This window comes from Equus przewalskii, chromosome 27 (assembly GCF_037783145.1).
Source record: "Equus przewalskii isolate Varuska chromosome 27, EquPr2, whole genome shotgun sequence".
Taxonomy (NCBI): Eukaryota; Metazoa; Chordata; class Mammalia; order Perissodactyla; family Equidae; genus Equus; species Equus przewalskii.
Window position 1 is genome coordinate 39,104,625 of NC_091857.1, and position 26,517 is coordinate 39,131,141.

General features: G+C 51.5%; 1 protein-coding gene across 5 annotated transcripts in view; it reads left to right on the top strand.

Moving 5' to 3' along the window:
* Positions 1-26,517, top strand: part of AGPAT3 (1-acylglycerol-3-phosphate O-acyltransferase 3) — a 98,414-nt gene that overhangs the window by 22,717 nt on the left and 49,180 nt on the right. Inside the window, exon 1 of one of the 5 annotated variants that reach the window (XM_070597480.1) lies at positions 2,600-2,842. The exons of 1 other annotated variant lie outside the window; for it this stretch is intronic. The gene's annotated coding sequence lies outside the window, so the exon portion shown is untranslated. Of the gene's footprint in view, positions 1-2,599; positions 2,843-17,459; positions 17,681-18,472; positions 18,838-26,517 lie in introns of those variants that run through there. 3 more of the 5 variants (XM_070597469.1, XM_070597470.1, XM_070597478.1) reach the window with 3 other exon arrangements.

The window sequence follows — 26,517 nt, forward strand, 5'->3', positions numbered from 1 at the left end:
AACTTTATGCCAGGGAATTTTACAACATAGATGAAGTGGACAAATTCCTGGAAAGATACAGATCACTAAGACACTAAGTCAAATTTGATAACCTGATAACCCTGTATCTATCAAAAAATTAAATTTTTATATAAAAACCTTCCAACAAGAAAACTCTCGGCCCAGATGACTTCATTGGTGAATTCTATCAAACATTTAAGAAAGAAATAATCCTAATTCTACACAAAATCCTCCAGGAATTAGAAGAGGAAGGAACACTTCTCAACTCATTTTACGAGGCCAGCATCACCCCGACACCAAAACCAGACAAAGGCTGTGGCCCAGTGTCCCTCACGAACAAAACCCTTCATGAATTAGAAAGTTTTAGCAAATCAAATCCAGCACTATATGAAAAGGAGACTGCCTTAGAAGCAGGCGGGGGTCATCCCAGGAATGCAAGGTTGGTTTAAAATTCAAAATCAGTCACTGTAATTCATTATATTCACAGACAGAAAAAAGAAAAACCATATAACTGTCCCAAAAAAGTGACTGTGCAAGAAAAAAAAACAAACACTTGACAAAATGTAATGCTCATTCGTGGTAAAAAAGAATTCTCAGCAAACTAAAGTAGAAGTGGACGTCCTTGATCTAATAAAGGGCATCTAGGAAAACCCACAGCTAACATCATACTCGGTGGTGAAAGACCAAAAACTTTCTTTCTAAGACTGGGATGGCTGCTCTCACCACTCTTATTCAACATTATATGGGAAAAGTAGGGAAGAAAAGGAGATAAAAGATAGACAGAATGGAGAAGAAGTTCAGTTGTCTTTCTTTACAGAGGGCGTGATGGTCTATGTGGAAAGTCCTCAGAACTCTACAAAAAAGCTACTAGCACCAACAGATGAGTTCAGTGAATTTACAAGATACAAGGTCAATATAACAAAACTAATTTTATTTCCAATACTAGCATCGAACAATTAAAAACACCATTTACAATAGCATCCAAAATATGAAATTCTTGGATAAATATAATAAAAAAAGTCTCAAGAGAAATTACAGAAGACCTATATAAATGGGGAGCTGTGCTGTATTAATGGACCAGAAGCCCCAATGTTATTAAAATGTCAATTCCACCAAAATTGACGTATAGACTCAATGCAATCACAATAGAAATCCTGGCAAAGTTTTTTGTAGAAATTCACAAGCGTATTCTAAAATTTTCATGGAAATCCAAGGATCTAGAATAGCCAGAATCATTTTGAAGAGGCAGAAAAACTGCCAAGATTTAAGACTTTCTCTCTCGCTGCAGTAACTAGACGTTCTGGAAGGTCAGTGGAATGGAATAGATTTCAAGAACGAACCCGCGCATTTACAGCCAGTTCATTCCCAACAGAAGTGCCGGTGGAATTCAATGGGGAAGCAGCAGCATTTTCAACCAGCGGTGCCAGGACTGCTGGACACTCAGATGCACAAATGTCAAACCTTCGCCCTACTTCATCTCATCTTACAAATTAACTCAAAAGGCATCACAGACCTACATGTGAAAGCTAAAACTATAAGATTTCTAGAAGAGAAAGTGTGGTATAGACATGCAATGGAATATTATTCAGCCTTAAAAACAAATAAAATTCTGACACCTGCTACGACGTGGATGAACCTTGAGGACATCATGCTGAGTGAAATAAGCCCGTCACAAAAGGACAAATACTGTATGATTCCACTTATGTGGGTCCTAATGGAGTCAAATCCACAGAGACAGAAAGTGGAAGGGTGGGTGTCTGGGGCTGGGGGAGGGCAGGGTGGGCAGTTACTGTTTAATGGGGACAGTTTCAGTTTGAGAAGATGGAAAGTTCTGGAGTTGGGTGGTGGTGATGCTTGTGCAACAATGTGAATGTGCCAAATGCCACTGAACTGTGTGCTTAAAAATGGTTAAAACGCGGGGCTGGCCGGGTGGCGTAGTGGTTCAGTTTGCGTGCTCCACTTCAGTGGCCCGGGGTTCACAGGTTTGGACCCTGGGCGCAGACCTAGCACGACTTGTCAGGTCACACTGTGGTGACATCCCACATAAAACAGAGGAAGATTGGCACAGATATGAGCTCAGGGCCAATCTTCCTCAGAAAAAAAAAAGAAGAAAGAAAAGAAAAAACTGATTAAAATGGTGAATTTTATGTATATTTTACCACAATTTTAAAAAACAAGGACCAAAATTAGCCAGTCAGCCTGGGGTTTTGCTTTGTTGCTCTCAGGCCGAGGCTGTGCTGGAGGCGCTGGGTGGCCTGGAAGGAGCTCCACACAGGGCCTGGGCTTGGGAGGGAGCGAGAGTGCACACGGCGACAGGCACAGTTGCTGCGCCCGGAAATGCAGTCTTCGGTCCAGGGCCCCAGAGGCCTGGAGGCTGTTGTGCTCCGCATGGCAGGATGCCCCCCACCTTCAGCTGTTCCAGAGCCGGCGGGGAGACTGAAATTGCTTGGCAGTCTTTTCTGGGCGTGACCACGGGATCTCTCTGCGTCTGTTAAGCGAGGAGCCATCTGTTGGGCCTCCTTATCAGGCAGTGGGAAATAACCGCCCTCGAAAAGGCCCCAGTGGGCTGTGTCTCTGGTGTTTGCTTAAGTCGGTGGAAGATTCAGTTCATCGGGAAATCAAGTGTGTTCGGAGTTGTCCGTTTCCCCGACCTGAGTCCTTTTGCACGTACTTCAGTCACCGCCTGTCTTTCCAGTCTGCCGTGACTACGTCTGTCTCTCTGTGTCTGTGCCTTCCACTTCCAGGCCTTCAAGTCGGAAACCTAAGGACAGTTGCTCCTGCTGGCCCTGCTGACCCTGTGCCTCAGTGAGTCAGGAGAAGAGGAGCCGGACGCCTGAGCCGGGTGTGTGTGTGTGTGTGTGTGTGTGTGTGTGTTTCTGTGCCCTGGAGCCAGTCCCTCCTCAGCGATCTGGCCCTGGCTCTTGCTGGTAGATGCAGAAGTCCATCCGCCTTGACACAGCTTCAGTGACACTGAACGACCATGTGGGCACAGTGAGGCCTTAATGCATGGTTGATTAATTTTCTGAAGTGCTGTGTACTTTAAAGTTTTCTTCTAACCAAAGGATATTTATCATAATCAGTTCCCACTTGTCCAAAATCCAAATGAAAAAGTTCAGGTAATACAGTTTCCCCTTCTGTTCTTTCCTGTGGGATGAGCTGAGGAACCAAGTGACGATGCTGCTGGGTCCGAGGGCGTCTGTGTGGCAGAGGTTTCAGCGCAGCAGTGGACCTGGTCTTTGCTAGCAGACCCCGAGGTCCGTGTGTCTCTGTGAGATGGGTGTAGCCATCCAGTTTAGACGCCCACAGGCGGCTGTATGACCTGGTGGTCGGTGGACACGTTTGCCAGGAGAGGGAGAACCTGGTGCCATGGGGCGGTCTGCTCCTTTAAGAGCATCCTCGGGAGGCCCGGTGATAACCAGCGGCTTTGGCGGAGAGCACACACTGGGGGACCTCGTTCATCCCGGCCTGAGGACAGAGCCCATCTCGCAGAGTGACCTCTGGTGACCCAAGCGCTTCTCCCCTGTTCTCCTGTGTCCTGACCCCACGGGGTCCAGGACCATCTTTTCAGGTCCATGCTGACCCCCCTTCTGCGCCCACACTCACTCTTGGGATCTGCTGCTATCAGGTGACGCAGCAACAGGTTCCTTTTATATTCCTCAAGCCTCGAGCACCTCTCTGGGCGCATCACTATATACACTCTCTGGTGTACATCACTGTATTTCAAGTTCTGTATACACTACACCGTGTTGGAAACCTGAAATTTATGCAGTGTTATACACCAATGTTACCTCAAAACCAAACAGTGATAAAGTGCTTTCTGCAGAGAGTGAGTCCCAGAATTACATCTGAAAGTTTGCGAGTTCACCTCACGGTCCCCATCCTCAGTGGGCAGGGAATGTGACCCCCTGCGTCGTAATTACACCGGATAGTGCGCTCAGAGCTGCTAGTCGTAAAACAGGCTTTTCGGATACGAGCAGGATTGATGCAACCCGATGCCAGCCTCGTACTTTTTACATTTATAGTCATGACTTGTTTAAAATAATGTTGCTCAAATATATGAATCGAGCACAGCGGTATCTCCTTAGTTGTCAAATTAAAATTACCTTGTTCAGCGTCTCTTCAGATTTCAGTGTTTCAGTATGAGTGCGTGTTTGATAACTGGTAACATAAATGTGATACACATGGCAGCTCTCTGCTAACTAGCACTTTGAGCCTTTTGTCGCCAACATTCTGAATCAACAAGTTTGTTTGCTTTTTTTGCTTGTTATTGATTTAATAATAGGTAGCTTATGGTGTCGACTGTTAAATTGTTGCAGGCTGCTGTTCTGTGCACAAGAAAATCAGACGATATTGTATCCTCAAGCGAGTCTCAGTGTGTTCCTTCCCTTTTGGTCGTTATCGGGCAGTAGCTGAGCTGAGGGCTCAGAGGATCCTCCTCACAGTGGGGCCGGAGGTGCTGGAGCCCGGGTGCAGCCTGCGACGGCCAGCCAGGGCTGGGGGTGGCACCGGGGGCTCGGATCTGTGAGCACAGTGCACTGTGCACGGCAGACGTGCGTCGTCCACGATGGTTTGTTTCTGGGGGAGGGTGGCTGAGGGTGACTAGTCATCAGCCAGACCTCTCCCAAAAAGATGGAATTTGGGGAAGTTAGAAATGATCTCCCTCATTTGTGGGGACGGGGACCGCAGAGTTCTGTAACAATTGAGGGCTGGGCAAAACAGTGGGCAGGAGAATGGCGAGTTGAAAACAGTATGCTTTTTAGGACTAGTAATAACTAAGGGAAATTCCCAGATCAGATTTATAACCAAGCATCTGGTGATTAACTCAACATTTACGAAACGAAACGACTTTCAGTTACACATATATAACTTAGCACTTTTTTTAAAACTGAAGTGTAATTGACATACAATATTAGTTTCAGGTGCACATCATAATGGTTTGATATTTTTATACATTACAGAGTGATCACCACAGTAAATCTAGTCACCATCTGTCACCAGACAGTATCATTGACTGTATTCCCTGTGCTGTGCATTCCGTCCCCGTGCTTGTTTTATAACTGGAAGTTTGCACTCTTAATCCCCTTTACCTGTTTTGCCCATTCCTCCACCTCCTCCCCTCTGACAACCATCAGTTTGTTCTTTGCATCACTGAGCCTGTTTCTGTTTTATTTTGTTTGTTCATTTGTTTTGTGCTTTAGATTCCACACGTAAGTGAAATCACATGGTATTTATCTGACATTTCACTTAGCAAAATATCCTCTAGGTCCATCTGTGTTGTTGCAAATGGCAAGATCTCATTCTTTTTTATGGTTGAGTAATATTCCACTGTATGCGTACACTACATCTTCTTTATCCATTCGTCCATCAGTGGACACTTAGGTTGTTTCTGTGTCTTGGCTATTGTGAATAATGCTGCAATGAACCTAGGGGTGCAAATATCCTTTTGAAATAGTGTTTTTGTTTTCTTTGGATATATACTCAGAAGTGGAATTGCTGGATGATATGGTAGTTCTATTTTTAATTTTTTGAGGAACCTTTATATTGTTTTCCATTGTGGCTGCACCCGTTTACATTCTGGCCAACAATGCCCAAGGGTTCGCTTTTCTCTACATCCTCAGCAACACTTGTTAATTCTTATCTTTTTGATAATGGCCATTCTAACAGGTATGAAGTGGTATTGTGTTTTTGATTACATTTCCCTGATGATCAGTGATGTTGAGCATCTTTTCATGTGTCTGTTGGCCATTTGTATGTATGTCTTCTTTGGAACAAAGTGTCTTTTCAGATACTCTGCCCATTTTTTAATCAGACTGTTTTTTTGATATTGAGTTGTATGAATTCTTTATATATTTTGGATATTAACCCTTTATTGGATATATTGCTTACAAATATTTTCTCCCATTCAGTAGATTGCCTTTTCATTTTGTTGATGGTTTCCTTTGCTATGCAGAAGATTTTAGTTTGATGTAGTCCCACTTGTTTATTTTTGCTTTTTGTTGCTCTTGCCTGAGGTGAGAGATCCAAAAAAAATATCGCTAAGTCCGATGTCAAAGAGTTTACTGCCTATATTGTCTGCTAGGAGTTTTATGGTTTCAGATCTTACCTTTAACTCTTTAATCCATTTTGAGTTTCTTTTTGTATACAGCGTGAGCTAGTGGTCCAGTTTCATTCTTGTGTGTGTGGCTGTCTGGTTCTCCTACCCCATTTGTTGAAGAGCCTGTCTTTTCCCCACTGGATATTTTTGCCTCCTTTGTCGTAGATGAATTGACCACAATTGACCACTTTTAAGAAGCCAGAATGATATAGCAAAACAGGTCCCCCCCACTAGTAACCGTCAGTATTGAACTTTGAGGCAAATCATTCATTTATGACTTGAACCAGCACCTCTCGAAAGAAGATGTCCAATGTCTAATAAACTTCTGGAAAGGTGCACAACTTAATTAGTTATAAGAGAAATGAAAATTAAAAACCACCAACGTCATGTCTGTCCAGAAGCAGAATAGCTAAAATGACAAAGCACTGAAGGTGACAGTGGTGGGACGGTGGGCGCTGGAGCGTCGTGGGGCTGTGGCCTGGTCCCAGTCACCGTGGAAAACTATTATTATTATGCATGTCAGCTCCGCACTGACCACTTTAAAAATCCCTCATTATTCCCTTCTCTTCCCGCCCGTGTTGAGCGAATCCTATTCTTCGTGGGTGGGGTCTCCGCATAAACGATTTCCCTGCCCTCACGCGCAAGGGCCGCGCAGGATTCAGAGCCCCCTGCCGGGCCCTGAGGGCAGGCTGCGTCCATCCTGTCCCTGCCAGGTCCTGGGGTCCTGGTAGCCGCTTGTGCCGGCTGTCTCGTCCTGTGCCAGCCCCACAGACAGGAGCAGGTGCTGCCCTGGAGCAGGAGGCTGGTGGGAAAAGCCCGGCGGGCGGAGGACCCCAGCTGGCGGAGCTTGTTCTGGGCATCCATAGGGCCCTGGGACGGAGCGTTCCCGAGCAGGCCGCTCCGCGTGGCCCCTGCGCAAAATAGCTCGTCCCTCTGCCCCGTGGCCCCTTCACTCACAAACAGCAGAACAGATCCGCGCTCCTATATAACTGTGACTGCAATTTAGCTCAAGCTAGTTTTCCACTAATTTTTCTGTACATGTCTTTGGATGATTTGAAGCTTTTCCTTCGTCTTTCTTGGGTCCTGCCATTGCAACGGTGCCTGTCCGACGTGCGTCCTTCCCGGCCCCCGTCTCCTCCCTCGGCCAGGGGTCTGCGAGAGCCCTGCTTCCAGCGCTGCCGGCCGGCTATGGGCACTGCCCTCTGCAGCGGGAGGGGTGAGGCGGATGGCAGCAAGGGTCCTCTCGGCCCTGAGGGCTTAGTCCCTGTCCTGCAGAGTCTACTGAAGATGACCCCGGTGGGGCCAGGGCTCCCACCGGGAGTGCGAGGGTGCAGAGCGAGGCCCGGGGTCTCTGCTCCCAGGGTGGCTGGGGTTGGGAGCCCCGGGAGACCCAGAATACTCTCTGAGGAAGGTGAGGCTGGTCTGTGGTGCTGTGGTCTTCCATGGGTGAAGCAGGCAGCCTCTCGGATTGCTGGGGTGCCTCTGTTTTGTGAGTTCTAGAGTGAAGGGAACCCCAAGGCTTAAGGTGTAGAGGTTTGTACCCCCAGCCTCTGTCTGCAGAACAGTTGTTTCGTCGTGACCAAGACGGAGGCCAGGCTGGTCCTGCACCCCTGCTGCGGCCCACGTGCCCCATGAGCCTCAGTCCCGGGCCCTGAGGCAGGAGGCGCCTGACAGTGAAGGCGAGGGGTGGCACAGGGCAGGGGCGCCCTGAGAGGGCAGGCGGGCGGGGGCCAGGTGCAGCCGGCTCGGCCGTGGGTCCCCACGCTGTGGCTCTGCTGGAAGGATTCTCTTTGCTCTGAAGGTGACATCGGGCCCAGCAAAGGCTCCGACTCTGACCAGCTAGGTTGTATCTGGAGAAGGCATATATCCTTCAAGGTGAACTTTTTCCCTTAAAAAAAAATCTTATCAGTGTTCAAGATAATTGATTAGATTGTCGTAACTACTATAGAGACAAAAGGTTAGAGCTTAATAAAGAAGCAAGCAACTTTTTTCTTAATATTTAAATTTTAATTATAAAAGCACTACATGCTTGTAAAATTAAACGCAGAGCCCAATCTAATAAATAATCAAAATTTCATTCTTCACTCCATCCCACTCTTTTCCTAGAGGGAGCTACTATAAATGGTTTGTGGTTTATCCTTCCAGAACTTGTAAAAATACACATAAGAACATACATACACAGGGTTTCTAAAAGTGTATTCATGTGTCATAGCATACATCTGTGCAACTTGGTTTCAACTTGTCCTGGAGTCTTTCAGTACATATCGATCTACCTCATTTAACAAGGCTCCTTTGTGTGCGAGCTCTAAAGAGCATGCATGGACTTACACATGTACACACACACATGCGCGAGTTACAGGAAATGTCTGTGTGGTCATTTCAGAGCACGGTCACCGATCGTCAGTTTGTTAGAACTGGAGTATGCTTTTAGCGCTTGGAGTGAGCATGTGGCTCAGAAAGCGTTGAACTGGCATACTCATTCTTGCTGATGGGCTGGCGGGGATCAGGCACATGCAGTGGAGACAGTGTCTGTGGAGAGGGGGGACACTGGCCCTCGCGCTGTGTAGCGTGAGTAAGCCCCGCCTGGCCCGGACGCCTGACCCAGTGGAAGGTGGACTCTGCCTCCTGGTGTGGAGCCAGCTCTCCGTTTCTGTCTGTGCTGTTCCTAGGTCGGCAAGGGTGATGGGAAGGCTCTACCTGGACGGCGGCCTGGGCCAAATCCCTTCTCTACTGAGGAGCGCCTGTTTTCTGAAACACTCCACACTGTGTCCCTCTTGTTGGAACACATGTACAGGGTCATGTGCAAGCACATTTACAGGCACTTTATTGCCTGGATCTGCAGCTTTCGTGAGGAAAGCTGTTTTCCTTTGAGCATCTGAAGTGCAGGCACAGCAGAAGCAGAAGTGGGTCTATGGCCTCTGTCGAACTCTGCTTGGCCACGAGGCCACTGTGTCAGGGTGCTGTGTCTTGTCTCACAGACACTGTCTGCCTGGCAGCACCTTATCTCTTGGTGAACACACGTCTGCCTCAGAGCCCCAGACGTCTCGCCACTTTGGTGTGGCTTTGTGCTGAGGGGCTCTGGCAGAGCAGAGGTGGAGCGTCTCGGGGTAACCTCATCTGTAGCCCCCGAGCTGTCTTAGCCGCCCTCAGGGACTTGGCACTTGGTATTGCCTAAGTTCTCGCCAACTTGCTTCCGTGTGAATTGAAATTGGGAGGCGTATCCGTAGAAGCACCAGGACCAAGCCGGGAGGGGTGGTTGAGCTCGTGACCTCCAGCCTCAGATGCAGAAGAGGCGGCACAAGTCTGAGCAAGCCTGCCCTCAAATGAATGTCCCGCGCGTGTGGCCCTTCTCACTTCTAGCGCCACTTTGCTGTCTTTCTTGTCCCAAAGTGACAGTGACCTCCGTCAAGGACACGTGCTGGCTGCGAGCAGACCTAGAGAGGAAGGAAGACGATGCCGCGGCTGCACTATTGTTGATGTTCTCACCCAGCGACTTCACTGACTCGCGGTGTTTCCAACAACTTGCCTCAAGAACCTCTCGGATTTTCTGTGTAGACGATCGTATCATCTACGAATGATGAAAACTTGTTTTCTTCTTTCTGATCCATATTTCTCTTATTTTTTTTTACTCGTCTTTTCCTAGCGGCTGCACTAGGTTCTCTGAGGACTTGACACCTCGAGGGTAGGTGTCCTTAAATGTTAGGAGTGGTGTTAACTTCATCTGTTGTTGCTGTCCTTTGATCTCTTACTGTCAATCATTAGAGTAACTGATTCCTATAGTAAACCATTCCCGGGCCCTGGTATAAACCACACCTGGTCATGGTGGTGCTTTGTTTTTGTGACTCCATGGCCAGGGTCAGTTTGCTAATATATATTTATTGCTAGTATTCCATCGATATTCACGCATGTGATTGGCCTGTTAAGTAATGGGCATTTCGTATTGTTCCTGATGTCCACTGGAATGCCTCTAGTGTTTCTCCGTTAAGTAAAGGCTCACTTTGGGTCTGAGACATTGTCACCTGACAGGGAGCTATATAGTGAGTGTATCACCGTAGGGGAAAGCATATGATGAGTGTGCACAATATTTTAAATTACTCCTACTTTATTGAGTGTTTTTATCAGGAAGTGAGGTTGGATTTTGTTAAATTATCTGCCCAGCATTCTTATTAAAGAAAAATAATGAATTTTGTTAATAGATTTTCTACTATCAAACCATCCTTGCATTTCTGAAACAAACCCCACTTGGTTGTGGTGTATTGTCTTTGTAATGTGCTGTTTGATTCTGTGTGCTAATTTTTTAAGGAATTTTTGTATTTATATTCATAAGTAAAGAGCAGTGGTTCTCAATTTTTTGATCTCTTTATGCTCCTAAAAAATTATTGAGGACCCCCAAGAGCTTTTGTTTTTGTGAATTGTGTCTGTTATGGTTCTCAACTAGGGGTGATTCCCCCCCCACACACACAGGGACATTCGACAATGTCAGGAGATGTTTTTGGTTGACGTAACCAGTGGTGGGGGGTGTCACTCCTGGATGATGCATAGAACTAGCGGGTAGAAGCCTGGGATGCTGCTAAATGTCCTGCAGTGCTCAGGAGAGCCCCAGCAACCAAGAAGCATCTGGTCCAAAATGTTAATCGTGCCATGGTGGAGAAACCCTGCTGTTGATATATACTGTTTTAGAAATTAACATTGAGAACATTTAAAAATATTTACTTAAAATAGCGGCAATAAACCCATTACATGTTAACATAAATAACATTCTTTTATAAAGAAAAACTGTAGTTTCCAAAACTGAAAAAAAATATAGTGAGGAGAATTGGCACTGTTTTATGTTTTTATAGTGTAGGAAATCTCTTTAACATCTGACCTAATAGGAGACAGCGGAAATGATCTGCTTCTGCCTTCAGTCTGCTGCAGTGCCGTTTGGTTGAGGTACATAAAGAAAAATTCTGCGTCACCAGCACGTATTTGGAAAACAGAGGACTCTCAGATCCCTGACAGGGTCTTGGGGACCCCTGGGGTCCTTGCCTCACACTCGGGAACTGTGGATTCAGACACATTGCCTTCCTCCCTTCCTTCTGCATTCTTTCTCACATTGTGAATTTACTGTCATACTTGCTTCAGGAAAGGCATTTGGTAGTTTTCCTTCTTACTCTGTGTTCTGGAAAAAGCTAAATAGTGTAAGATGGTCTGTTCTTACAGGATTGGCAGAATTCTCCTGTGAAGCCATCTGGGTTTGCTATCTTTCACTAGAGGTAACTCTGACAGATATCTTTTAATTCTATAAAAACATCTGCTCAGACTTTCTATCTTTTCTATGGTCACTTTTTTGTAAGTTTTTTTCTCCTAGATTTCATCTGGTTTTTCAAATTTATTTGCATAGAGATGTGCAATTATTTCCATGATTTTAAAAAAATGTTTATATTTTCGTTTGATGGTTATTCCCTCTTTTTTATGCCTTTTTATTCTTTTCCTTGATTAGTTTTTTATTGCTATAGATGACATCTATTTTATTGATTTTCTTCAAAAACCAGCTTTTTAAAATTTAGCTGTTAATTAGAATGCTTTTTTCTACCTCATTCTTTTTTGCTCTTACGTTTATTAATTCCTTCAGTTACTTCATAGTTTTCTTTTAACTTTTTGGAGGCTCACCTCTCTTATTTGCGTGCTTTCATTCCTAAAGTTTTTTTTTTTTTTTGAGGAAGATTAGCCCTGAGCTAACATCTGCCAATCCTCCTCTTTTTGCTGAGGAAGACTGGCCCTGAGCTAACATCCATGCCCATCTTCCTCTACTTTATATGTGGACGCCTACCACAGCATGGCTTTTGCCAAGCGGTGCCACGTCTGTACCCGGGATCCGAACTGGCGAACCCTGGGCCACTGAAGCGGAACATGTGCACTTAACCACTGCGCCACTGGGCCGGCCCTCATTCCTAAAGATTTAAGGTATTTAATGTGATAAATTTTCCTCTGAGCACTGCTTTAGTTTGCATTGTTTCCTAGAAATTCTGCAGCTTTGGTTTCCACTTCCCCGGAGAAGAACATCTAAGAGGAGAGTGTTTTCACTTCAAGGAGAGGCCCTTGCTGTTTTCTGACTTTGTTTTTAATTTCCAGGGAAGATTGTTTGTGTTTTACTTACTGTTTGGAAATTGTTGAAAATTTCTTTGTTGCTTAATGTGTGGGCGCTTTCATGAACGTTCCTGGGGCTGTTGAGAGGAAGTGTGTTCTCTCGTATCCAGTCCAGGATCGACTGTGTCACTTAAGATCCACTTCATTAAACTTGCTGTTACGTCTGCTGTGCCTTTGTCTCGTCTTGACCACCTGTTCTTTCTTCGGCTGGAAGAGAGTTATTGACGTCTCCTGTTCTCAGCATGCTCTGATTTGTTTCTACAGCATCCCCGGTAATTTCTGCTTTATGGAAAGCGCTGCTGGATTATTTGGCACGTAGATATTAAACTGTTATATCTTCTTTAAGGATTTTTGTTTCCAGCATTATAAGTAGTCCCACTTTGTCTCATTTAATTTCACTTGGACTGATATTTTATTGTCTGATACCAAGATTTTGAACCCTCCTTTTTTCTTTTGCATTTTCCCAGTATACATTTATCCATTATTTTCAGCCCTGCTGAATTGCTGTGTGTGGGCTTTCTCGCAGACCTAGCAGAGCTGGGTTTGCTCTGTAAGCCAGCATGAAGCTGTCTCCCCGTGTTGGATGCTCTCAGCCCATTTGGATTTGTGCTGTCGGTATTTTGTGTATTTGGGGTTATGGGTAAAATGTGTGCACAGGCAGCAAGATGCTCACAGCACAGACACACACTCTTGCCGCATGTGGTGTATGTTCTGAGCCTTCCTGGGGCTTGTTTTGTGTATTGGTGCTGTTGACCTGGTAGCTGGGGAGTGTGTGTTTGTCTTAGTGGTTACCTAACTCGAGTTTCTCTATGTCAGATCCTTAGTCTATGGTTTCTCCACTAAGAGCGACAACAAAACACCCTGGAACCGCCTCTCCCCGCGGCATCGCCTTCCCTCGCACCTGCTCGCACACACCTGGCCTTGACCTGCCCGCTCTGGCAGCTGCTCTGCTGTCATGTACCTGCTGCTGCGTGTGAAGTGCTGGGGGCTCACTCTCTTCCACGTCCCCACGTTCCAGTTAGTTGTCAGAGCAGGTGACCCTCACCCGCCGAGCCCTCGGCCCTCTGGCCTCCGTCCTTCTCCAGTTAAACGCGTCAGAGCTCAGCACTGAGCATGGTGGCTCAGGCGTGTCCTCCAGCTCTGTCGTGGCCCAGCTTTGGACCATTCCAGCAAACGGAGCTGCCTGTTGCATGGCCCACTGTCTGCATCTCTCCCAGACCTCTTGCCCGCATGTCCACTTCACACCTGTACCTGTTACCCCAGCGTCCTTCCTGTGGGTGTCTGTGTGTCTTTCCTGTGCCTTCAGTGTCTCTCTCTGTGACATACTGTTTTAGCTTTGTTTGTCTCGTGGAAATCTAGCAGATGGCTGCATTTTAAACTACTGTTTATACTTACTGTGATTACTGACATGTTTGGACTTTCTGCTTCGTCATCATCATCATCATCATTTACCATCCTTTGCCTGCCTTCTCCTGGATGTAATCTATTAAATCTGTAATCTATTTCTGTCCTTGAAGTGGTACCCTTACAACGTTAGGATGCATGGTTGTCTTAGCTGAAGTTCATCTGTGTGTCTACTGTCTTCCTGAGTAGTGTCGAGACCTTAGAACCGGGATTTTGGATCCAGAGTGTTTTCAAACCCTTGTTTCCTGGGCACGTGCAGCACGGCACTGAGCACTTGCACTTCTGTGCTCTCCCGGAGTCCTCGCCTGCTCTCAAGACAAGACAGACTCTTGGCGTCATGTGTAGACGAGGGCCCTGGAGCCAGAAGTGACGCTGGAGCTGGGGTGCTTCTTCTGTGGTGTAGGTCCCTAATGTCGTACAGGCTAGAAAAATACCACAACTAGCGATGTGTGTTGTCTTTTCCAGAAGTCAAGCTGCCTGTAAAGAAGCATGCCATTTAATGCTTTGAAAACCCACATAGCTTTGACGTAAAGACAGACTTTGGGTTTTCCATGGCTGCTGGAAGGGGCCCATTGATCTGTGGATTTGGAGCCTTGGTGTCCAACGTGGCTTGTCGGAGATGAGAGGACCTGGGTCGTCATTTGTGGACTTGCCAAGGCCCCTGGGGAAGGGCCCCCATAGGAGCCAAGCACCCGGTGCGCACACAATGCCAACCTTCACTGCCCTCACGTGGCATAGATCTTATTTAATGATCTACCAGCTTGAATCGAGGGCCAACCACGTGCCAGACGACCCACTCTGTGTTCGGGGCAGAGACGAATGACCTGGGGACCTCAGTGCCTGTGGCTGGCACAGGCTCGTGGCGGGAGTGACACGGATAAACGTGAACCATGTGTGAGGTCCCGCCCTCAGCCCATCTGTTGTCCACAGACTTATAGGGGCCCCTCTCAGCCCTGGGGGCTGCATCCCTGGGCAGTGGGGGAGGCGAGGGGACAGTGATCGACAAAGAAACAGACACACACGAACGAACTGCCAGGTGACCAGTGCTGACGAGGAATCCACCTGGGGGTCTGGGTCGGGGGTGAAGGGACCACCCCTCCCAGGAGGTGGTGGGAACAAATGCCCCCAGCAGGAGGGAGCTTGGCCGGGGAGGGAGGGAAAAAGGAAGGATGTGGTGAGGCTGGTGGACAGCTGGGAGAGCGCGGACCGCAGGCCGGAGCAGGCCAGGGCTCCCGGCTTTGTGGACGCCAGGGCAGTGGCTTCTGCTCTTGGTTCAGTGGGAGCCACCGGGCAGATGCGGGGCTCTGGTGGGATCTGCACTGGGCAGGGAAAGCCCTGGCTTTGCTGCTGTGGAATCCGGAGAGGGCAGCACACCTTCGTGACCAGCAGGCAGGGCTCTGGGGGCAGAGGGCAGCCCTTAGTCTGTGCGTGGGGAGCCTGTCCCTATTCACCCTGGCTTGAGCCCCAGGGTGGTCTGCACACCGCTGGCTGGGCCCTGCTTGGCGGGCATGCGCCTGGCCCTTTCCCTCTGATGCTCACGGGAGAGTGTGGTCCCCAGGAAACCGGCTGCCAGCGTGCGTGCCGTGTGAGGAGCAGCGAGGCCGGAGAGCACGGTGCTTTTGAGGAGGTGGGAGTGGGCCCGGCCATGCTGGGGGTCGTGCTGGGTGCAGCCTCCATGGCCTGCAGACCTGCGCACACCAATGCATGGCCAGTGTAGACCTCCTGCTTGTGCACAAGCGTTACCAGTTTCACCTCACTCTGGTGCGACTCTGACCCCCACTGGGAGGGAGCTCTGAGGAGGGGCCCACGGGTGGGCCTTGTACACGTAGTCCATCCTTCCTCGGAGGGTTCTTCCTGTTCTGTGTCACAGATTTGAATCAAAGCCGAAGCCGAGTGCTCAGCAGCACAAGCTTTATTCAACGGCCGAGAGCGGAGAAGCAGGAACAGAGTCCACGAGTGAACCCTCTGCTCCTGGGGCGGTTAAGCAGTTGTTATAAAGGGTCTGGGGATGCAGGGGAGGGATGTTCATAGTTACTCGGGGAACTGGGCAGGCTTTTCTGGGGAGCAAGGGGGCCACCTCTTCTCTTGCCTTCTTTGTCCGTATGCTGCTGTCGCCGTGGCAGCTGTACACTGTCGCGGCGTCGGTGGGTGTGTCCCACAGTGTGTAAGGTGTTGGGCGGAGAGGATGGGGCCGAACAGCAGGAGGAGGAAAAGGGCCACAAGCGGGCCAAGAGCCGGGGAAACCGAGTCATCCAGGCGTCCAGGACCTCCTGGACTCCCTCCCAGAGCTGGTCCGCCCGTTTGTGTCGGGTTAGGTCCTCCAAGTTGTGAGTTGCCAACTTCACCCTCTCTCAGCTCCGATCGAGATGTCCAGAGCTGTGAACGTGGAAGCAGCAGGAGGTGTTTGCTGGGGCCCAGATTCCCCCTTGTTCGGCGTGGTCGTCGTGGCACAGGCAGGGACAAGGCAGACTCGTAACCCTGGAGCAGGCTTGGGAGACAGCGGGTCAGGCTCACAGCAGTAAAGATAACGACTCCGCGTAATATTCCCGGTAAAAAAGAGAGACACGCATTAAGGAACGGGCTCCCCCAGAAGGTGGTGAGGTTTCCCGAGACTGGTCTGCAGCTGTGTTGTGCAGAGTTGATGGAGTGTTTTTCAAAGTCTCCAGCTACCTGTCCCTGGGAATGTTGAGCCCAGGGAGCGATCCCTGTAACTTAATCAGTGGGTCACACGAGGACGAGATGTTGGGACTGAGACAGGGCGCACCCGAAGGCAGGACCTGGAGGTGTGTCTCCCTGTTCATGAACTAGGAGGTCGTGTGTAGCTCAGGATATAGTTTTCTTCGATTCAGGTATCTACCACTTAATACACGTTTGTCCCGGAGTTCCACACGTGTTCAGGCAGGTTCAGCCCACGTAAAAGTGAGGTAACAAATCAGCGCAGGTCTGTTTTTCTCCTGTTAACAGTAAGACAGCCCTGGGCCAAGCTAACAGCTCCACAGAACCACAGCCAGGCTCCCTCTGATATCTTTTTCAGCCTGCAGCTTCTGTTCTCCTGATTATGGCTTGCTGGTCTCAAGAAGGCTGCTCCTCTCTTGCCATTTCATCTACGTTCCAGGCAGGAAGGAGGAAAAGGGCATATCTGGGCCATTTCATTTTGAGGAGCTCTCCCCAGGCTCTACCCAGCAGCTTTCACTCCATCTCCCTAACTAGACATGGCCGTCCCTGCAGGGTGGCTGGGACCTCACCTTCTAGGCTGGGCCCAGAGCCTGCCTGGCAGAGTGTCCATCCTGTTGGTATGGAAGCAAGGGAGCATGAGTTTCGGATCAGCAGCCAGCTCCTTCCTACCACTTGGCAGAGTAGTCAGTATTTCAGAAACTGTGTGTATCCTTGACCTCTGCCCTGAATCTGACAGAAAGAAGGCTTTTCCCCATTTCTTTGTGCTTCCCTCTCTGCACTCCACATGCTCGAGCTGTTCTGCAAATGTTGACTTCATTTCTTTTCTCGGTACGGGGGCTGGTTTGGTCCTGGCTTTCAGTATCTTCATGAAAATAAGAAAAAGGAGGAGGCACCAGCCGCCGTCTCAGGCAGGACTTGTTCCCTGCCACTCACCTGCCTCAGTTGGTGCCAGACCAGCTGGGTGTGGGCAGCTAGGTGCTCTCCCCTTGGCCCTGCAGCCGTTGCCCCAGGCCGTGCTCCTGGCTGCTTCTGCCTCCTGCAGAGTTGAGGTCATGGGTGAAAGGGACACTGTGAGCCCCCCTCCTGGCAGCTCCCGCCCTCCCGCCTGACTGGGAGGGGCCAAGGGCAGGATAAAAGCCGGCCACCTCTGGGTGTCTGAGGGACCGCCCTGCAGGTCCGGCCCAGGGAGCCCGCAGGTAAGGGCACCACTCGCCACGCTGCTCTACACCGGGGCCTCCTGCCTCCCCTGGACGGGGTGAGCCGCCTGAGCAGTTGCTGCAGAGAGAATGGGAGCTTAGGGCCGTGCTCCTCAGACCTCACAGTTTCCAGGTCTGCACCCTCCATGGTGGGTTCAACCTCTCCTGAGCTGTGGCCCAGGTGAGCGGGGCTGGGGTGAGCTAGTTATCCGAGGACCCTCCCCACCTCTGGTTGCCCCAAAGAAGAGCCTCAGCTCTTAGTGAACGTGCAGAAGTCCCTGTGGCTGTCTCTGTCTGTCCTCACCCTGAGCTCCAGGAGAAAGGCCGGGACTGAGTGAGTAAGACGTTCTGATCTGTCTTATGGCATCTCCTGCTTCAGCTCGACACTGGACGCTGTCAGGCTGTAATAGCAGAACGGTTTCCGCGTCTGTAGCGCCTGCATGATCAGGGAGGTCAAAAGGTTTGTCGGCCAAAATGTCATATGGGTAACTGAAATGACAGAGCTGGATGGTCCCATGTAGCTGCCACGGCCCACGTGTGGCCACTGGACCCTTGGAAGCAGAGAGGCGAAGTGAGAGGTGCTGAGAGGTAAACACCCACACAGCCTTAGAAGACGAGGCGGGGTGGCGTAGATGCCCCAGCAGCGCCTTTTTTGTGTTGAGTGCACCTCGAAATCATGATATTCTGGCTCTCTCGGGTTAAATAAAATCCGCTATTAAAATTAGCTTCACCTTTTCTTTCCACTTTTTAATGCAGTTCCTAGCACCTATAGCTGACGTCCCTGGCACCCTTGTTTCTCCGGTGGGCCCGCAGGAGAGGGTTGTCTGGAAACTTCTGCCTGGACAGACTCTTGCTGGCAAAACACACGACCGTGTGGCTCTGCATGCCAGGGGTTGTGAAATCTGGAGAGTTCCTGAGTCACGTGTTCTCTGGCAGCGGAGGTGGCTGGTTGGCGGTCACCCCTGCCTTCCTTGACAGAACGAGCTGATTCTTTGGGGATTATCATCAGGTTAACTCATCAACGAGGAGGAGGTGGTTCAGCAGGGGGGGGCGTGTCCTCGAGTCCGTGTGGTGGGACAGGAGTTCATTTTATTGGGGTGCTTGAGGCTAGGTCAACCCTGGCTCAGGTGTTCGGCTCTCAGAAAACAGGCGTTTCTCACTCACCTGCCTCAGTTGGTGCCGGGCCAGCTGGGACCGTGCTTGTGTGAGAATGAACATGGGCCAGTAAGTTCTGGTGGGTTTTATGCTGCAAGAAGCACCCACACATTTCAGAGAGAAGACTTCTTTGTGGTCTCTCCAGCAGTTTAGTTTCTGTGAGCTGAAATCGACTGGGTACAGGTGAGTGTGGGGTGGGCTGAGACCTGGGGCCCTGGCCGCCCTGCCTGGCAGTCCTGTGTGATTCTGGCACAGATTAGCCGAAGGCCAGGCCTGGGGTCCGGGGGCTGGGCACATGCGCCACCTCGGGCACAGTGGCAGGAGGTGAAAAGATGTCCTCATGAATTAAGCTGTGCGCCCCCTGCCCCCGTTCAACGGGTCTCTGGTGAATGATAGTAATCGTCTGTGGCAGAGCCGCCCATGTTTCTGCGCTGTGCACGGTGTTAGGACGGTGAGTACTGGGGTGGGGAAGAGGTTCTTTTCTGCAAGGACTCCCCCCGCGGTTACTAGGCATCTAACTAGATGCTTGCCTTAAGAGACAGCTGTCAAGCGGTGGTTCGTTTCACAATCATTTGATTACTGTTGCTGCCAGGACCTGTAGGGTGAAGGGCTTGCCCACGTTTGTGGAGGAGCAGGTGTGGTGGTGGCCCTGGGGTGGCGGGCCGTGCCGGGACCCCGAGGAACACACCGAGAGCCATGCCTGGTCGGGTCGGAAGAGCCGGATGCTGGGAGGGCCTTAGAGCGGGTGTCCAGGGCCTCAGCAGTGGAGCGGGCGCTGGAGCCAGCCCTGCCAAGTCCGCTGCGCCCACCCTGGGCCCCACAGGGTGGGAGGCTCGATGGAGGCAAGAAGGGCTGAGCCTGGAGAGCCCGGCCCGGGGCGCCCAGGGCTGCCATCGTCACCCGCCCGCATTAACTGCTCTGCGGCGTTGCCTGCGTCAGCCCAGCTCTGGCTTCTTTAAGGAGCACTGAGCCCCGAGCACCGTGGCTGCCAGCAACTCTCTAAGTGCGGAGTCCTCCAAAGGCCCGGCTGTTTCTTCCGTTCTCACGTCGTCCCTCCCTCAGTGGCTGGATGGCTAGCTCCTTGGATTTACAGATATTTCCAGGGGAGCCAGTGTGATGTTAATGGGCTGACTGCCCCCTTCTCCTATTTTGACTCATTTCCGTGGCCTCTGCATTATTTCATGAAGTTATGCAGCTACGGAAACAGTGGCTGCCGTTAGTGAGTTAGACGCAAACACAGTGATTCCTGCTGAACTTGGAGCTCGAGGGGGCAGGAGTGTGAGCCGCTGGAGGACAGTCGGCTGGGGGTGCACTCAGCGCCGTGGTTTCCCGGGATCAGGGGGCCACGTAAGGGCATTTCTGCCGTGTGTGGAAAGCACCCGGTGGGCGCCCAACATGAACGTGGGGTCCTGTGATCAGTAAAATGTGAGCAGACGTGCCCGCCCCCCACGGAAACCAAAGCAACGGAGTGTCTGAGTCCAAAACAAGGTAGATAAATGCCCAAGGTCCAGAAATGGAACTGAGATGCAAAGCAGGGGGGACAGCCAAGGTGGAGGCTGTGGAAGTGCCACCTGGAGGTCCCACTGGTCGGAGGACAGGGTCCTAAGTGCTCTGCTGCAGAAGGGGACACACATGGCCAGCTTGTTGCTTGAAACCAGAGGTTGGCTTGGGGGAGTCCTGCCGGTGAGGGGGCCCAGGTGGGAGGGAGGGCTGAGCACAGAGTGACTGCTGACCTGTCACAGCAGCCACGGTCTTCTAGGGAGCTGGGGGCCGAGAGGGCAAGCGGGACAAGGCTCTTGATGCTGCAGAGTGCCACACCCTTGGGTGCCCCTCTGAGCTGCAGCATCCCCAACATCACAGCACAGCCAGAGCCCCAAGCGCTGTTCTGTGCCCGGTCTGGACCAAAGGCCTCAGATGGTCAGACGGAGGGGGCTGCACCCAGAGGGAGGGAGTTTCAGCAAAACAGCTCGAAACTCCCGACCAAGGTCAGGGTCGACGGGAAGTCTGACACCAAGACGGCGCACAGAAACCGAGGTCAGAATCGGATTTCTCCCCAGGTGGAACTTGTTTTGTGAAACAGTTTGAAAAGAGGCTCGAAAGTGTGCGCTGTGTTCAGGATGCTCAGAGAGGGGGATGAAGCTGTAGCACCTGTCAAACGAGACAAGAGTTGGAGGCAGAAATGGGCGAGTGAGGGGCTGGTAAACAACCCCGGTGTCTCTGATTTGGAACTGGGGGAGGTAAAAAAATGTCAGCTTTGTCACTAATCTGTTGAAGAATGTGGCTTAAATGTCCCGCGATGCTGGGCTTGCTGATTCTAAGCCCCAGGGCCAGCCAGGTGTCCCGCCAGGTGTCCCGCCAGGTGTGGCAGCCGTGGGCAACTGCAGCCCACCACGGGGCAGGGCCTGCCCCTGCGATGCTGGGGCAGGAGGGCGAGAGGGTAGGGGCTCCATAGGCAGGGGTCCCGGGGAGGAGGGGCTGCCCTGGACTGAGTGCTCAGTGGATGGTGGGGTGAGCAGCGGCCTCCCCAGAGGGGACTGAAGGGCCGGCGCCCTCTGCTCCCAGTGTCAGAAAATGCAGCCACACGGGGTGCCGTGGCCCGTCCCCTAGGCCAGCCAGCACCAAAGGATGGGCTGTTGATTCACCTTCCTGCCCAGCCTCGGGCCTGGCCCACCGATGGAGTGGTCCTCGGGGGCCCTGGCGCCCTGTGTGAGGGTGCTGCTCTCCCAGCGCGGGGTGTGGCGCCCCTCCTGAAACAGGGCTGCTCTCCAGTCACCTGTTAATGGAGCAGGCCTCGCGCTGTCTCCTGTCTCCATTCTCTCTTAAAGATTACAAAAATAACACTGCCCACTTTCAACAATGAAGCACTTTAGACTTCCTTCCCCTGGGTCCTGGGCCGCATCTCCCCTCCTGAGCCTGGAGCGGGGGCAGGGAGCCGGGGCCCCCCAGAGCACCTGCACCACAGCTGGGAGCTGGGGAGCTGCAGGAGCCTGCCTTTCGCCAGCTGTCACTTTGTCACTTCTGCCCTCCGCGGGCAGAGAAGGGGCCGGCCATCCGCCAAGCTGGTCAGACTCCGGGTCAGTACAGACCGTGGGTTCGACCACTGGAGGTCTGGGGGCTTTTCTTTTCTCTTTCTCTTTTTGAACATTAGAAAAATAATGCATCCCCATGTTCAAAAATAAAACTAGGGAGCTTTCTTAACCAAGGCTTCTGAGCACAAAATGTCGGTGCTCCGAGCCATGGGGCATTGCACAGGGGATGAAGTTACTTGCGAACTTCAGTGCGTGAATTTTCGTGGAGTCTCTTTTGGAGGGTCTGCCACCGCGGGGGGTCAGGCGGCGGTTCTGCCCTCTCCGTCATGGGCGGTTTGATGCCTCCAGCCTTGCTGGCAGGTGTGCCGTGGAAACCACCGTTCGGCTTGGACAGAGTCACAGTTTCAGGGAATGTGGGCATAAAGTGGGGTTTGCACTAACTGCAATTACAGATTGACAAGGATTACATGCACACCCATGACTTGGGGGAAAGACTTTGGTTCTCTTTCTTTCCTATTTTTTCCTTGCTAGATTTTTTTTATTGCTTAGGAGAAAATTTCTCTAAGTAAAAAGATGGTAATTTATATTACTTTTTTATTTTGAAATCTAAGGAAGCTTTGATCAGAAAAATCGTTCATGGACTGACTCCTAGGTATTAGGGTAGAAACAGCAATGAGCGGAGCTGGTGTTTCTCCCCGGAAACCGGGCATCTGAAAGCCTTTTGTGTGTCAGGTTGAGTCCCTCTAGCAAATTTTCATTTTGTAAATCTGCATGGTAAAAAACTTCTCTTTCAAATTTTTTTCTACACGCTGGGCTGACTGAGGGTGGGGAGACCTGTTCCACAGGTCACACTTGGCAGCCCTGGTTTCACACTCTTGTTCTGAGAGCCCTGTCTGGCCTGGAGACCATCGGTGCACCCAGCTGGGGGCCGAGTCGGGGAGGCCAAGAGCTCCAGGCTGTGCCCAGCCCTGGACAGTTTGACGACACTGGCTCAGATGCCAGTCCCTTAATTACGCCTGGAGAGAGTGCCGTCAGTTCTGTGAGAGGGGCTCAGCCAGTTTGGGAGAGTTGTCTAGGACGGAGGTGGGAGTGTGGGGAGGGTGGGTGGGGCCAGCCCTCAGGGGCCCTCAGCCACATCCTGGCACCTCACTCCCAGGGGCCTTGCAGAGGGGTGGTTTGTGTTCACGGCTTTGTTTTGCTGTAAAGTTAAAAAAAAAATGGTTCGCCTCCGTTTTTTGGAAAAGGTTGAGTGTCAACTGGCGACATACAGGTCAGGAATTTTATACCTGGCCCCCGAGTGCCCTCCCGCTGGGTCTCGAGTGGTGCTGTGGGGACCCCCTGTCCATCCACCAGGGCAGACATCCAGGCCACAGTGTGGAGCACGGAGTGAGAAAGTCCAGTCTCAGAGCCGCAGCATCACAGTGAGGGTGGCATTGGACACCCACATCCATCGGAACAGACCCAGACCCCACAGCTGTCAGCCCTGGGAGGGGCTCTGGCTGGGAGACCCCTTATTACTGTGCGCCTCTGTGCAGTTTCACTTTTTTACAGCAATAATGTCTTACTCTCTATTAATCTACAAAATCTCATCAATTTACAAAATCTTTAAAAAACAGAGCTCAAAAGTTGGACTCTCTTACTTGCAATGTTCTATCTGAGCTAAAGCACAGGACGGGCTAGTTGACTGCAGGCTGGGAGCGGGTGCAGCCTCTCGGGGTCCCGGGTTGGGTGGGGGTCTCTGGCGGTCTGCCCCAGTCTGTTCAGACCTGATTCTCGAGGTCAGCGGAGGAAAGCTGCTGCTTCACCGCCTTCTCCCGGGCGTGTCTTCGCCCCTCCCTTCGTGAACCACAGCGGGTTTCTCTCCCGCCTGAGGCTCGCGTGTTCTCAGCTTGAGAGGAGGTCCACCTTTCCGTGGAGATGAGAGAATAGGCATTTCCGGAGCATCTTGGTTGGGTTTTGCTCCTTAGCTCTTTAGGGTGCAGTTTTTGTTTGTGGAAATGGTAGTTTTGCAGTTAGATGACCTGGATTAGAATCCTGATTCTGCCACCTACTCGCCGTGTGACTTTGGGCAAGTTGCTTAACCTCTCTGTACCTCAGTTTCCTCATCTGTAAAATGGAGCTTGTAAGAGTGTCCGCCTCCTAAGAGTGCTATGAAGAGTGACTGAGCAAATGCATGCAGAGCCGTCGGGTGCCCAGTGACAGGGACCAGCGCACATGCAGGGGCGCTAGTTACAGACAGCCGTCACCCCGCACAGGACGGTGACCTCCAGGGTCTGCTGCCTCCTGTGGGGGGCTGATAGGTGTCAGGCGGGTCTGCCAGCCACTGGGCACTGCCTGCCACTCACAGATGCAGCAGGCGCGTGATAGCCACTCAGCTAACGGAGGCGGCCGTCCTCGAGGGATGACAGCCCCTGTCAGCAGAGAGGGACGGCGCAGGTGGTTCAGGCCCCAGCCGAGCGCCCCATTCGGTGATCGTGGTTCAACGGCTTCCAGCACATCCCCGACACGGTCTGCTCTGCTGCAGAGGAAGCGGGACGGAGCCGAACTGCACTGTTTGGAAAATGCATACTGGGAAGGTTGGAAAGGATATCAAGGGACACGCAGGCCCCTGCCACCTGTGCGTCCATCCAGGGAGAAAGAGCAAGTGTGCGGGTCCATGTAAGTGTGTGACACTTTACTGTGGGTGTCACCCTGTCCTTTCGCCTCAGCGGCCTGGAAGGTCCCTCTCTTTGCGCCTTCACGGCAGCCCAGAGCGCGTCACTGACCCATCGCTGGCCTGGAATCCCCTCTGGAGAGATGCGTGGAGGGCCCAGGCACGGGGTACTGACGGAAGCGCCATGGGGCTTCCCTCCTGGGCTAGCAGCTTCGGGTCTCTCTGGGCCTCCCACCCCCCTCCTCAGTGTTCCAGCCCCTGGTCCTGCTGGGGAGGGGGGAGGTTGGGTCCAGCCCAGCTTCCTCCTCCTCTTGTAAGAGGCTGTCCCTGGGCGTTATGCTGCCGCTAGGGTTTGTTGCATATGATGGTTCTCACTCCTCCTGCCACTTAGTACATCGAGCATCTTAGAACCGTGTCCTAGGTCACCGCACGGTCGGTCTGTCTGTCTGTCATTTGAACAAACGCACACCGTTGAGTCAGATCAACACTTGGGTATTCCCTGTTCCCCACTCCAGGTTCCTTCTGTGCCCCAACTCCTGCGGACGTGGCAGAATGGACCTGTATGCTCACAGTGTCACACCGGGCACAGCTCCCGGCTTTGTTTTCTTGAATTAGGGTAACTTTCATCAAGGGATTGGAAGCCCAGGGTGACAGCTCTCTGGAGGGTTGTGTGCGCCCCCAGACTGCCGCGTCCGCATGCCAGTCACACACCCTGAAGGTTCAATAGAAATTTTAATAGTGATTTTTAGATGAAGTGGTTAGGAACATAGCAAGCTGATGCATATGAATTTTAAGATTCATGATCATTGTTCAAACAGATTTCATGTCTGAAACTATATTTTGTTTAAAAGTTGCTTTCTGTGTGGGAGTTTTCTGTCTGGAGTGAGTTTTAAGCTGGTGGTGCCAGTTATGGAAACAGTGTCTAGTTTATGAAGATGTGTCGGCTCCACGCGGAACGCCGTGCTGTTTGGTTCCATCTCATAACAGGCTGGGATTTGCCACACACAGCTCTCTTTCTTGCCATTCTGTGGTTTCACTTCTTCGACAACCACTGGCTGGTTCTTGCAGGAGCCTCAGTGCTGTGTGCCCGTCGTCCTCACCACGTCCACCGCTCACGTCACTGCCTCGTAGAAGGTCGCACAGTGAGGAAACAAAGCCTGCCAACCAGTCCCAAAATGCAGAGTCTTGAGAAAATAAGTGTCTTCTCATTACCTGAACACCTGGTGCCCAGGGTGGCTGAGGGCCGGAGAGCCCGTCACAGGCCTCGGAAGACTTTGCAGGGTGACCCCCTGTCAGATGGGAGCTGGTCGTCTTGTAGCCCACCCTTAGCAAGCGAGCCCCACCTACGAGTGTGGCGTTATCCAGGACACCTGCTGCTGGGCACGCCCTCTGAGCGTGTTCCTCCCCCTGGCCTGCATCAGCACCGCAGAATAATTGCGAGTTGCACAAACAGCGTCTGGTGTAGAAAGTTTCTGAATACGCTTCAGAGCTCGGGAGACCTGGCCGCTGGTTTTCCTGGGCTCACACCGCAGACTGTTTACTCGTGTTTGGTTTGCATAGTAACCTGTGTGCTCCGTGTGTCCCGGGGTGGATTGGAGGGGCGCTGCATCAGCCGGTCCCTGAGAGCACCAGCCCCGTTCCCAGAGCTCTGCCACCAGCGGCTTCTTCCCCAGAGCGAGTCAGGGCGAAGAGCCTTTTCCTGTGGGGCTTTATTTTTGTTATTTATTTGTGTATTTAAAGCTGTGCAAGGGCAGCTTGGGTTGCAGAGCGGAATACAAAACTGCCTGGCTCCTCGTGTGAAGCCAGGAAGTCGCCTGCTGTAGGCGCCACCGTTGTGTCCTCAGCTGGGCCCTCGGTTGTGTCCTCCAGAACAGTGTGGACGTGCGTGGGACCGGAGAATGCTTCTCTAGACGGTGTGGGGCTGCGGACACTGCGTCTTCCTCTTCTTCCTGGGAGCAGAGGGGAAAACTCAAGAAACGCACAACGTTTCCTAGTAAGTGCAGCCAAAAAGCACTGGGAGCTCCACGTGCCAGCAGCGGTCAGTGGGAAGACACCCTGGGCGGAGCGTGAGGCGGGCTCGACGTTCTCAGCAGGAGGGAGCCCTGTGAGGCCTTGGGGAGGCCGGGGAGTCTTGAGCAAGTGCTTGTGGCACCTTTCCCCCTTGTTGGTCGTCCTGCACCA